Source organism: Odocoileus virginianus, chromosome 21, assembly GCF_023699985.2.
Source record: "Odocoileus virginianus isolate 20LAN1187 ecotype Illinois chromosome 21, Ovbor_1.2, whole genome shotgun sequence".
Classification (NCBI taxonomy): domain Eukaryota; kingdom Metazoa; phylum Chordata; class Mammalia; order Artiodactyla; family Cervidae; genus Odocoileus; species Odocoileus virginianus.
The window spans coordinates 44,790,382-44,805,395 of record NC_069694.1 but is presented as its reverse complement, the minus strand read 5'-3'; positions in this window follow the sequence as shown (position 1 = coordinate 44,805,395).

Sequence of the window (15,014 nt, the reverse complement as noted above, 5' to 3'; positions counted from 1 at the left end):
GTTGCTCAGTGACCGCGGTTCCCTGGGGGAGGGGCCCACTGCAGGGTGGACCAATGACTGGGCAGAACCTCTAACCACCGCTCTAAACTTCCGGTTAGTGGTCTCACGGGAACGGTTGCCCAGTAATGGTGCTACGGGCTGCACACTGCCCTGCTGTTTTGTAAAACCACTGCTCATTTGTATTTAGAGAACTGTTTAATGTTTGTGTTATGGTATATCCCCAGCCTTTGCCAGGGATACTAAACTCACATTTCAATGTTCTTCAACAGTGAATCTCCTCAATCAAAAATGGCCTTACCTTACATGTTCCAGAATGACATATTCACCAGGCTCCTCTGTCCATGGGATTTCCCAGGCAAGAACACTGGAGTGGGCTGCCATTTCTTCTCCACGGTATCTTCCTGACCCAGGGCTCAAACTTAAATCTCCTGCATTAGCAGGTGGATTCTTTACCACCAGGGAAACTATACAGCCATTACTTATAATTCCCTATTGAATTTATGATGGACATAATAAATTCTTGGATTCTGAATTAAGAATTAATTCTGGGATTTTAAGTGTCTAGACCAAAAAAGAAGGTTCTATTTGTCATTCTCCCCTCCTATTGCTCTCTTTTCCTCTCTATTCTTTTTTCCAGAAAGTTGCTCAGCCATGCACTCTTCCAGAGCTTGACTCTTACACTTCATTTTTCAAGCAAGACATGCTACTGAGATAAGGTCTTGGCTGACTTACATTCTGCACCAGCAGCTGTAATTGCCTGCTGTGTAGACTGTCCCCCAGTACAGCAGGGGGAATTGTATTAGAGACGCCAGTGGGTTTTGTATAAATAGTCTTTCTAAGTCGTTAGTGACCATTCTCATTCCCAAGATTGCCGTGAAAAATTACGTGTTAGCATCAAACCTAGCTCAGTGTAAGCCTTCAAGTTCCCAGCCAGTCTCAGGAGATCCTACAACTCTTCTCTCTTGAGATAGTCTTTGTCTGCTGGCCAACACATAGCTGAGAAGCAGGCAGACGGGTGCACACCTCGTGAAATTTAGCCCAGGTCTTCCAACTTTTAAGTATCATTTCCTGTTTGCCTTGAATTAAGCGAGAGTTGCTGCGGTGTCATACATTATTCACCAAGTACAGTATACTACAGTTCACCTTTCCAGAGGTGTCTGAAACATTCAAGACTTATGTCATTGGCTCAAAATTTACATTAGGTTGACTCCAAATGATAATTTAGTTCATACATCATCCTGTTGGCCAAAAATTCAATTTTCTATTATGTACTTAGTTACTGACTTTATTTCTAGTCTTAATAACTTTTTAAAAAACTCTTTTATAGTAACAACTACTCTAACATTGTTACCTCTTCAATGAAAATGTTAAAATTAATCAGAAATGCAAAGTTTTAGTTCACTAAAGTGTTATTTTCTATTTTTAAAAGGAGAGTGTCAATTAGTCATAAATATCTGGTTTCTAGCAGATTCAAGTGACTCAGTTCTGCATAAGGACAAAAAGTTTCATCACCAGAGGTGATAGAACACAAATTACAGACAACAATCCTGCTAATTCACATTGGCAAAAAAAAAAAAACAACAACAAAACAAATTCATGTAACTCTAGATAAAATTCCTATTTCTTACCAAGGGTTTCACCAACAATCCTCTTAGAATGAAAAGTTCAGCACACTTGTGATAGAAGAAACCAATTTGAGGCAAAGGTAGTTTGGGGTAGCTATTGGCATCTCACTGAGTAACAATAATAAAGTATTCTACACATGTACACCTGTTTCCATTTCAGTGGAAGAAATCAGTGGCATCTGGGTTTGACGCTCTTATGACCAGGCGAGGCAGTGTATCACAATGGTTAGGTGTATAACCCCAGGAACATACTTGAATGAGTTTGCAGCCCATTCTACACAGTCAATGTGTGTGCGAGCGTGCTAAGTTGCTATGGTCATGTTCATCTCTTTGTGACCCTATGGACCGTTGGCCCAGGAAACAAACTTGCATCTCTTACATCTCTTGCACTGGGAGGTGGGGTCTTTACCATCAGCGCCACCTAGGAGGCCCAACACAATAAATAACCTGAAATGAGTTAATCAAGGTCTTTGTGTCTCAGTTTTTGCATTTTTTAAATGGGGATGATAATAATAAAACAAATTTTAGGAATATTATAAACATCTAGACCAGTACCTGGTCCAAAAAAAAAAATAATTCAACAAATGTTAAGTCCACGGCTATAGCTGTGAAAGCAAAACTATATTTTTATTTTTAAAGCTCCCAGTGGCTGCAGCTAATGAGGTTGTGACTGGCCTTCTTAACATTTCATTCACACATTTCCAGTAAACTGAATGCAATGAGAGCAAAAGAAATCATTCTGAACTGAGAATAGGGCTATAGTGACTGTCTTTGCCACCAACTGACGGTGATCATACTTGATTTGGGCTATTTCCTTATCTGAAGACTGAAGGGAGTAAAATTTTTATCTCTAAGTTCCCTCCAGATCTTACAAAAGAGACTGTACTTGACTATCTTGAAACAATTGGGATGCAACTATTTAACAACCATTTTTCAACAGGCATGTTTGCATGTTTGCTTTTAGGTATGTTTTCCTTCTTTTAAACTTTAAATCAAGGGTTTGTGTTAACTAAAACAGGATTTCATGAATTTTGAGCCAGAAATACAACAAAATGCATTTTTATACCAAAGAGTCAATAATAACATATTATACTCGAAATGAACATAATTTTTTAAACATAAACTTCTAGTTTAGGGCAACTTGGAAAATAAGGACTTCAATTAAGAGCTATATAAAGGAAATATAGGGAGATAACAGAAAGCAAGTGTAACTCTTAAAGGAAAATTTAAATTACACTTTTAAAAAACATTTTTAAAACAGAGTCATCTTTGCAGGGAGCCCATAGTCTTGAAGGAAGGTGCTAAAGAGTCAGAAAGAAGACAAACCAATTTCAATCTTCAAAGATAGTATTATCTCAAGGAAACAGATGAGTGCCTCAAGAGAAAAGTTGGACAAGAAAAAAAACCTGATAAAGGAGAACAAAGGGATTTTCCAGATAAATAGAGGGATAATGAAGAGATATGTGGATCAGGAGGAAGTTTTTTTTTTTTTTTAAGTTATAAAGCAATCAGGACAATAGGGGAAACTTGGATATGGACAACATATTAGGTAACAGTGTGGTGTCAATGATAATAAGATTGTGGTTATGTAGGAGAATGTCTTATTAGAAGATATATGCTCAAGTATTTAAGGGTAAGTAAAGTGAAAAGATGCAGCTTATTCTCAACTGGTTCAGGAGGGAAATGTTAAAAAGAAATAGAGTAAATGTGGCAAAATATTGGCAATCATGAACGTAGGTGAACAATCTGCAAGTGATCATTGTATTTTTCTTGTAATTTGACTGTAGGTTTGACATTTTTTAAAAAAAAGAAGTTCTCAAAATTAAAAAAAATTCACATATAACCTTTGAATAAATGTTATTGTTTACCCAAAAAATGAGCTTTCAGATGTATTTGACCCTTGTCCATTCTCCTCCTCCCCTAGAACTTAATCGAAGGAGGAGTGTGTGAAAATAAACCCGTAGTTGCTGATTAGTTCACACATCAGAACATCAGGGGCTTTGGAGGTTAGTGCTCTTCTTATAATTAGAGCCAGTTATTTTGTGGTATCTATTGGGTAACATCGAGAGAAAAAAAAAATGGGAACCTCTAAACGTAAAGTCAGCCAGTGGTGAGAATAAAGCTAGTCAGGGGAATTTCTTCCCCTAGACTGAAGTGGTGTAAAGTCTTGAGTGGATAAACCAGAAGCGATAACTCAATACATAGAGCCATATGGCTCACATCTCTTGGGCAGGCATGGGTGGTAGAAAATTGATTTTGGTAGTCTATTGAGCCTTTTTTAATTATAAAAAATCAACTTGTCTAAAAATACAAAAGGTGAAAGAATTTTAAAGGAACCCTCGAAAGGTGGAATTTTTCTTAATGAGGAAGCATTCTATCACCATTTTAAATTTAAAATTATAATGAACAATTCTGGCAAGGAGAAAAAGAAATGGTGTTCCCATACATTACTGATTTCAGCATAAATTAGTACAGCATTTTTGGTAAATAATTTCACAAGAAGTGTCAAGAGTTACAAAAATATTCTTTTCCTTTAATCAGTTATCACAGTGTATCTTAAGGAAGGAGAGAGAAGTAAGGGAGAAGGAGGTGATGGAAAGAGGAAGAAATGAAAGAAGGGAAAGAAAGAAGTGAAAAGAGCAGAAGGAAAGGTGAGCTATATATAATAAGATGGTCATTGCAGATATCTACAAAAACAAAGAGAGGCTAAAAAGAGAGAGAGGAAAAAGAAGGAAAATGTTCAATAATGATGACATGCTTGCATAATGCACATCAACATTTGTTGTTGTCGTTCATTCACTGTCATGTCCAACATCAACACTAAGTATATAAAATATTTTGCAAAAAAATAAAATAAAATATTTTGCAAATTGTAAGACTATACATACATACTAGATCTCTTCAGTCGTATTCAACTATTTGCAGTCCTATGGACTGTAGCCCACCAGACTGTCCATGGGATTCTCCAGGCAAGAATACTGGAGTGGATTGCCATTTCCTTCTCAAGAGGATCCTCCATACCCGGAGATCAAACCCATGTCTTTTACATCTCCTGCTCTGGCAGGCAGGTCCTTACCACTAGCACCATCTCGGAAGCCTGTAAGACTATACAGGAAGAAGGAAAAATGCTTACAGCGCCAGGCACATAGAATTAACAATTGCATCTACATTTTTAATTCAACTATGTAAAGTCATGAAGCACAAAGATATTGATCTGTTGGATTATAACCAGGATGGGAATTGGGTTTATCTTTTTAAAATCCCCATTGCTATTGTTATGAGAGTAGACTTGAGTTTAATTATTCTCAATAGTTCAGGGCATGCATGCAGCTTTGTTATTGCTGTTTTTTAGTTGCTAAGCTGTGTCCAACTCTTTTGTGACACCATGGACTTTAGCCCACTATTTTCCTCTGTCATGGGATTTCCCAGGCCATTTCTTTCTCCAGGGCATCTTCTCAACCCAGGGATCAAACCCATGTCTTCTGCATTGGCAGGCCACTGAGGCACCAGGGAAGCCCATGCATGCAGCAAAGTATACTAAATTGAATATAAATTTGGGGGTATAGTAAATATAAATTCTCTCTCCAACTCTACTGCAGACTGTCCATATGAAATTATATGAAACCCCCATGATTCCTCAGCCTGTTCTTATATAAAGAAATCAAAAGATACGAAAATAATATTTACAAGATTAGAAAAACAATATATGCCAATTTGATGAGACTACTTATTTTAGGTTTTAACCTTTACAATGTGACTCTGATACTAGCAACACATCTATTTGTCATTTTGAGGAAACTTGGTTTAGAAGGTTACATAGTACACCAGAGGTTAGAATACAGGCTCTAGAGTTAGGTAAATCTGAATGTGTTTTGTATATTGAAAATCCCTGAGAATATTTATTAGCAACTTTCTGCACCTTTGCTTCCCCATCTGTAAAGTGAGTAAAAATTACACCTGTTGTAGGGCTATCATGAAGATGAAATGAGTTGCTGTATATAAAGCTGTCAGCACAATATCTGACATACGACGATGCTAGATGAACATCAGAGATTGCTGTTGGTCTCTTTAAGTTCTTTAACAAGGGATGGTCAGAAACACTATAGGGCCCGGTTCTCTATTTGGACTCATTTACTGTATAGTCAGAGTATTCAGTGGGTAATGTTCCTTGAAAATATCTTCAGTGGCATAATTCTATCACCATATAAGATATATTAAATAATATATTATTGGGCTCTATTACATAATATATAAAATTATATAGCATTGTGGGAGATTTTAAAAGAAAAACATTACAAAGTTATGTCCAGATATGTTACTTCTCAAGTCCCATAGAATATGTGCAATTGAGAGGAATCTGAAGAGTAACTTTAGGTTCTTCCTGGAACTAGCTCTGAAAGAGTTCATTTTTCTAATGCCTCTTGCTACATTCGTAATGCCCAGATTCAGGATTTAAATACCCCAGAAGATATTGAGACATTTTAGATAATCTGCATCCCTTTTTTTCTCTAGAAAAATCAATTACATAATCATGGGAATTCATCCAAGCTTCTTTGAGGGACTGGTCTAATTGTCTAATCCAGCCATAATCAAGAAATAGAGAAGTTGGCCAAGAATTTCTCTTTAAAATAAGAAGAAAATTTGACGTAATAAAAATACCTAAATAATAGAAGATAAATATGCAGATTGCATCCTGTTATTACTCACCAAGCACTTCTGGACACTTAAATAAGGCTGTACGTTAGCACAGTGGAGAAACAGGTGGCACTGTTTTTGCTTGCAGGAAACTTGCACTTTATGTGATCAAAATATATGTATGAATAAATAAATTATGGTGGACTAGTAAATGCATCCAAAATACAGTCCTGATAGCATGATTGTGAATGAGCTTTAAATCCTAAAGTCTTCATTCCAGCAGGTAGTAATCTTTAGGTTCTTTTTAGTTCCACAAATAACTTAGGTCTTGAACTTTCAACACCTCATTAACTGAAAGGAGAGGCTGGGGCAATCAGTGTTGCAATAACATGACTGCTTTTTTTTTTTTTAACTCTCTCAGCCACCAACGGATAGCTGCAAAGGCTGTTTCTACTAAAAATGTGTTGAGAGAGTTTCAAGACTCACAAAAGTTCACTCTTTTGCTGTCAGAGGTTCGATTAGACATTTGATGCATCCCCCAGGTTAATTATAAAGAAAGCATCTCATTGGATTAATAAATACTGAGGTTGTTGCCCTAGAAATGAGGGAAAATAGTACCAAATAATTCAGTTTGCTCTATCTGGTTGGCACTTAGCAGTGTTAGTTATTTGGCAGGTCAACGTGCCTTGGGTTGAGTCACAAAAGACCAAATGGGGCAGCTGTGGAAGCAAGTCAAGTGATGCTAGCATGTGTCACACAAAGCATTCTGTGCACATTTATCAAGTTCAAGTACCACACAATATAAGCTGGCTTTCCTCTGTGGACTAAAAGCAAAATTGTTCTTCCACTTATTTGACTGATAAAGATACTTCATTTAGCAGCAAAATTTCACTAAAAGTAGTCTCCAAATGTATTTCTAAATTCTAGGAGTTTGAAAAATTCACTGGTAGAGTAAGAGAGTCTATTCCTGGAAACAGTCTTTCAAAATATATGTATAATCTACAGCCCAAATGCATTAGAAAGCAACTCTGCTTGGACATATCAAAAGTGACTTCTAAGTAAGCGCAAACTTGACACTTTGTTTTACTATGATAATAAAAACGACAGTTAAAAAGTTTATCTTTTTTCTTCCTAGAACAATATCTAACCTGTTTTAAGCTCTTGATAAGTATTGGTTGAATAAATGAATAGCTCTTTGACTAGCCTAGGAAAGTAGAATTCATTTGGCATTTATGCCTATGATTAATCTCCTGGTAATTTCCACTGGTATTTTAGGGACAAGTTTTGATACTCTAATTCTTTGAGATTCAAAATTTGGCCCACAGACAAGCATCATCAATGTCACCTGGGAGCCTGTGAAAACTACAATATTTCAGGCCTAATGAACCAGCATCTTCACATTATGTGCATGCATGCTCAGTTGTGTCCAACTCTTTGTGACCGCCTAGACTGTAGCCTCTCAGGCTCCAGGCAAGGGTATTGGAGTGGGGTACCATTTCCTACTTCAGGAGATCTTCCTGACCCGGGGATTGAACCTGCATCTCCTGTGTCTCCTGCATTGGCAGGTGGGTTCTTTACCACTAGTGTCACCTGGGTTTGATAAAGGTTGAAAAAACCTGATTTAAAACAGGTGACATAGTTTTAAAATCAACACAAAAGCCTGCCTTAAAAGGAGACACAAGGGGAGAAAAATCTCATAAATGGCAATAGGACCAAATGTGAGGTTTGGAAGGTCAAAAATTTTACTCATACGTCATGTGTGGTAGATACATAAAGTCAAATGCCTGTATCCAAGGAATTATGAAACTTTAGGTAAGTTTCTTGACCGCTGTTAGAATTATTTGTTTAAAAAAAGAAAAGAAAAGGCCAAAGTAGATATCTTCTAGCCCTGATGAGACTTTCCTCTTGTCCTCAAGTGCATTGGGTTTTGCGTCCCAGAAATGAACCGGGGCATCTCTTTCACCCTAGGTCACTCTAGTTTGGCTACAGCATGTGCTTCCTGCCCACCTTCTGCCCCCTCCTCAACTCTGCCAGGAGCTATACACATTATGAGTAGATTTCTAGTCCATGAAAATGTAAAAACAGCATTTATTCTGAAAAGCCTTGTCATTACAGACAGTTCAGGAAAGAGTTTACCCATATGTATTGCATTCATGTGCCCTTGATTAATAGGGCACAATAAAATAAATGTCTAGGGAATCCCCTGGTAGTCCAGTGGTTAGGACTCTGTGTTTACTGCCAAGGACCCAGATTTGATCCCTGGTGTGGGCCAAGTAAGATCCCAGAAGCTGTGCGACAAAGCCAAAAAAAAAAAAAAAGAAATCTTCCATAAAGATCTGTTTTGTACTTTTTTTTAGTTTTGTATTTGTTCTATTAACTTCAGAAGTTTTTTCTTTTAGCACTTTTAAAGGCAATTCCATAGAAAACAATTGCCTGTACAGCTTTCAGGAAAGTTAAAAGTTCTTATTTATATCCTTAGACTAGAGAAGTACTATGTATGTGGCATGATTTAAGGAAAACATTGCTAATTAACAGAGTGATTCTCAGCAAGTTACGACAAGTGGCCCTGAACACACCCCGTTCTCACCACCAACACCCCAAATGAGTTGTCTGTTGGGACCTTCTATTTGCATAGTACAAAGACTCAGAACTGGAAAACCACATGTCTCTAAAGTAACCCTGATATGGTGACTGAAGGATATCATCAAATTCTTGCCACACACTCTCATCAAGCATGCACGCATGCTCAGGCGTTCAGTCTGAGAGGTGAGGTTTATTTCCCCTCCCCTTGATTCTAAACTAGCCCTTACACACACTTTGACAAATGGGATGTGGCAGGCAGTGGCTATATAACTTTCAAGGCTGGTCTTCAAAGATCTGTGTATTCTACTTAACCCTTCCTGGAATGCTCCTTAGAAACCAGCCACCACTTAAGAAGTACAACTAAGCAGGGATCACCGAGGAGGGAGGGAGCCCAAGCTAGCCCCTTGGAGGGTGAGAACCCATGTGGCGGAGCACAGAAGTGCCATTTACGTGAGAAGAGCTTGCCTGGAACTTCCAGTCCAGCTCCACCACCTGGTGAATGCAAATGAGTGAACGAGACAGCTCAGGCCACGTGGAGCAGAAAAGCTTGCCCAAACTCTGCCTCAATTCCTGACTCCATCATGGGCAAGCAAAACTCTTGTTGATAGCACTGAGTATGGGAGTAATTTGTTACACAGCAATAGATAGCCAAAACATTTGGGGACCAATTATTTTCTCTTTTAAGACTTTATCGGTTTTCTCCTATTTTTATATTTTTAACATTTTTATTTATTTATTTGGCTGTGCTGGGTCTTAGTTGTGGCTCAAGGGATATTCAGTCTTCTGTGCAGCATGCAGACCTTTAGCTGCAGCATACTGGATCTTTTTAGTTGCTGGCATGTGTGTTCTAGCTCCCTGTCCAGGGATGGAGCCCGGGCCCCCTGCATGGGGAGCATGGAGTCTTAGCCACTGGACCATCAAGGAAGTCCCTTCTCCTATTTTAATCTGTTTTTCCTGACTGGCCTACCCATTCTGTTCTTGTATACCCTTCCTGGGAAATTTTTCCTGAAATCCTCATATAAAACTCTGAAGGAGATAGGATGACTGGTTTAGTGAATTATCTCACGCTTATTGGACAGAACATTTTGAACCAGTCAGTCTTACAGGTTATAAGGTACCAACTCTGGTCAAATTCGTTCTGACTTTGCATGTAGAGCCTGCTGTTGCTCTCCTCAGCAGAGCAATTCATGGGGGCATTGGGCATGCCTGGCGCCTGACCTGATGGTTCTGAATATTTTATGATTAAATCTTCAGCCCTCTGAATTAACCAATTATCCCATGCTAAAATGCAGATACTCCTTGCACACAAGAAACTACTCATTGTTTAAACTTCAGTAAATGTACAAGAGTTTTCCAACACGATCTGGCTGAATCTGAACTTTCATGTTGGAAAAGGAAAAGAAGGCCTGATATCCATGAACAGTTGGTAGAGGTGCTAAAAGGAAATCAACAAGGACTTAAAAGAAAGACTAAAAGATGATGAAGGATGATTTTTTTTTTCTGGTTCAGCCTAGAGTAGGCCTTTGGCTTAAAGGTGGAGTGTTGATAAAAGATAGGATTTTTCTAGATATGTGGGGCCACTTGAGAAGTCATGTGAAGGCATAATGTGGTGACTAAGTCTATATGACAGTAAAAGAAGAGGAAGATGGAACGAGATACTTGAAGAATATAAGCAAGAGGTTGGAGCCTAGAAAAAGAGGAAGAGAACAGAAGTTTTGGGAAGTATAGAAAGTGTAATACCCTAAAGAGGTTGTTCACTGTTTATCCTTCTCTGGTAAATGCTATAAAATAATACTTAAAATCAGCATTTACACAATAGACATATGTATATAGTGTTTACTGACTTCTAGAATTTGGTCTGTTTGCTTCTGGAGGCTTTCAGAGTTTTTTAAATGGCATTTCCTTTATAATTTTTTGAGGTGTCTCCAATTTGAAATGTACATTGTCTCAAACATCTGGGCTGTTAGTATTCTATGCAGGTGATCCAGCACACTGGGTGAAGTAAAGAAAGACAAAAATTGCCCAAGTGGCAAAAGTGAAAAAAAAAAAAAAGTACTCTCTTACATCAATGAATTTCAAAATGTAGATGAAGCATGCTTTTTTCTTGCAAGAAAAGTTCTTAATTTTTCCTTCAAGCTTACGTAAGATTTTCAAAAATAATCTTTTTAGTATTAATTGGACTCAAGTTCATTTTAATTAAAGACTATACAATCAGGAAACTAAAGACTTCTCTATGATATTTGTTTATATCTGCTTTATAAAACCATAATCAGTACTATATCATCACATTCAAAACTGTAAAAACAAACAGATTTCAAACATAAATCTTGTTCTCATTAAGACAAGAACACAAGAATCTTATATTTGTAAGATAAATGTCCAGGACAAAGGACATGAGGAAAGAATATGTATCCTAGAATTTGGCCAAGTGTGCATTTTTAAAAATTTATACTTTATATTGGAGTATGGTTGATTTACAATGTTGTGTTATTTTCAGGTATATAGCAAAGTGATTTAAACATATATGCTAAACATATACAGGCACCTGCTCTTTTTCAGATTCTTTTCTTATAAATGTTATTATAGAGTACAGTAGGTCCTTGTGGACTATTTTATATATAGTAGTAGGTATATGTTAATCCCAACCTTCTAATTTATCCCTCCCCCTACATTTCTGTTTTGTTAACCATAAACTTGTTTCTAAGCCTATGAGTCTATTTCTGTTTTTCAAATAAGTTGATTTGTATCATTTTTCAGATTCCATTCTAAATGATATTGTATGGTATTTGTTTTTCTTTCTTATTTCACTTAGTATGATAATTTCTAGGTTAATCCATGTTGTGGCAAATGGCATTATTTCATTTTGTTAATGACTAAATAATATTCCATTGAATATTGCCTATAACATTCCATTGTATATATATTCTTTATTCATTCCTCTGTTAATGGGCATTTAAGTTGTTTCCATGTCTTGGCTGTTGGATTTACTGCTGCTATGAACATTGGGGTGCATGTATCTTTTCAAATTATGGTTTTATCCAGACATATACCCAGGAGTGGGATGTCTAAAATATTATCCTTCCTATTTTTGATTAATATAAAATTAGTAATATATTTTAAATTCCCTTTCATACTATGTTTTCAAAATTGGGTGTGTTTTACACTTTAGTTTCAAGTGCTCAGTAGCTATCTGTGACTAGGCTACCATGTTAAGCAGTGCAGTTTAGCCGATGGAAAACATGGCGATGAGTCAGAGAGAGGGAAAGAGTAGTTTTGGGACGTTCCTTCCCTGTTGGATCACCAGACTGGTTTTGTCCTTCATGGCTCCCCTCAGGGTGGCCTCCTCTACACATTGTTCTCCTCTGGGTTCTGGTAACCATTTCTTCAACTTGCCCCTTCAAGCTTAGGGGTGCTAGCAGTGCACTCCTTTGTATTTTGCATAAACCTTCTCCAAACATCTGCAATCTCTCTTTATTAAACCTTTTCTAAGTATCCATTCCAGCTGGGACCCTTTCTGACTCATCTCTTTTATTGGCATTTCTCTAAAAGGTGTAAGGGTTATGTTCCTGAAAGTATTATATTAGGAATGGTCAGTTCTAAGTATGAACCTGTTAAACGATAGGGTGGTATACCTAAAAAGTTCACTAATAAGTAGAATTCACTGGAATTTGATAAACGAAAATTTGCTTAATGTAATTATAAAGGTGTCTAATAGGAGTATATCTTCTGTATTCAATACCTATTGGTCAATTAAAAATCATCAACATGGAAAAGTTTCTGGATTTTTAAAGGTTGAAACAATCTAGAAACTTTAAATGTCAGTATTTTCCTATGTTCCAGGACTTCTGAACACACTATTCTAGCAAGAATAAAACTTCTGGAAGCCCTATAAGTCTTAGATCTTATGGATTAAAATATCCTCTTTCAAAAAAACGTGAGAAAAAAAATCCATTTATGTAACACAGATATTGATTTGGTTAGCTTTATTATTGATTTCTAAGATTTATTTTGATAAGAATTGCTATCAGTTCCAAGAAGGAAATTATATATAAATAATCTTTCTAACTGGCAAATAATACATAGATTGTAGAAAAAAATCTTTGGCACCTGTTAATACAAAAACTCACTCTGTGCCCATTTATGGATAAAAGAAGTCTATTCAATTGAGTACTGTGATCTCTTACGTAAGCTGTTTGAGAACATTTTTTAGATACTTTTGGACCTATGGAAATGCATGTCTCCTTTATCACAAACTATGGTCATAATTTCAAATATTTTTGAAACACAGAAAATTCAGTTATATATTATTCTCTAGTGAAATCCAGACATAAAGTGTTTGTTTTTGTAGATGCTTTTCTTGGCCAAAGACATTGTTTGGGGGACATATGGAAAAAATCTATGCTGAAATGAAAAGTACTTAGGGTTCATAAATTGATTTTAACCTAATGGGATGAAAATATTTACTCCCCTACAAAGTAAAGTGCTTTTTTTTTAGAGATCAATGAGGTAGTATCCACATCGTTGCAAAATATATTTGAATGAGATTCCAGCAGGCATACTAGAAAGAGAAGTACTTGCAAAATCAGTTTTCAAAGCTAAACTCCACTTGTTTCACTGATGCCAGCCAATGCCCTCAATGTTTTGAAATAGTTGGCAGATGTCCCTAACACCATAACATTATGGGTGAAGCCAATTTTCTTGTGGCTAAACCTACTCTTAAATATTGGTTAAAATAGAATGGGGAGTGAGGAGATTACTCTTAAACTGTGGGCTTCACTGATGCATATGTGGATTCATCTGAAGAAACTCAGATTTTAAGGACAATAACTTGTAAAACCACAAGAGGGTTTACCCCAAACCTCGATCACTTAGAATTGGCCACAGAAGCTTGGTTTTGAATAACAAACTCTGTCAAACAGTAAATTAGGCTTCATGCTTACCATCTTCTGCTTCTGTACAAAAGAAAACACCAGTTTAGAATATTAGTAGGTTAAGTTGTTGAAGAAGAGTCTCAGCGTATTTTTTTCTGGGAAGGGGCCAGTGAATTACCCTAAATACTCTCCAACTTATTAATGCAAATATCTCTTAGCCAATCCATTAAGCAAAATTTCACCTACAAAAGTGAGTGATCTAGATTTTTAGGTCATTCTTCCTCTGTAAAATATGTTGAGAAATGTAGAGGGAAAAGAACATTGCTATAAAGAAGGAAATCTTGTGGCTCTGGGGCGTTGTGTATAAACCAAAACGTATGTATAGGTTGGTGTCTTGACACTGGAATATGAGAATGGGAAGCCAAGTCAGGCATTATACCATCAGAACTTTCTAAACTTTTACAGTGAGATTACACAACTAGAATGTGGTAATGTGGTAGTAACATTACATGGAGGAAAATGCTTCTTACTGTTAACATCTTTTAAAATATATCAATAGAATTTAAAATCATACAAAAAGGCATTTTAAAAAGCTGACTCACTTTTCTCAAAATTGTCTTTCCTAAAACTTTTCAATAAGGAACATGTTACCATCATTATGCTACACATTTATTCCTCATAGTGTTTGACACCCTGAGTATCTCTGTGTAAATATCTAATTTAAAATTTTCAGTCTGGAACTGAAAGTAGATAATAGTAGTTTGTCCAAATTCAGATTCACAACAGGTTGTCAAGACATTTGATATTAATTGCTAGTTACTTTTTAAATATATATTTTACCCAGATAAGACTTCAGGTTCTAGAAACCAAAGAAAGAATTTTGTTTATACAAAGAAATTGCTTTGCGATTTTATTTCTTTAGTTAGTTTTATTTTTGGCCATCCTGGGTCTTCCTTGTTGCACACACACTTTCTCCAGTTGCAGCAAGTGGGGGCTACTCTTCAGCTGCAGTGGGCAGCTTCTCATTGCTGTGATGTTTCTTGTTGCGGAGCGTGGGCTCTGGAGCACATGGGCTCAGTAGTTGCAACTCACGGCCTTAATTGCTCCATGGCATGTGGAATCTTCCTGGACCAGGGATCAAACCCATGTGCCCTGCATTTGCAGGCAGATTCTCAGCCACTGAACCACCAGTGAAGTCCTATAAAAAGTAATTTTTTAGTCTCTTGGGGAGAAGGGTATATACTCAAGAGTGTCAAGCAATTTCTCTCCTCTGGAATGAGAACACTTAATGGGCGCATAT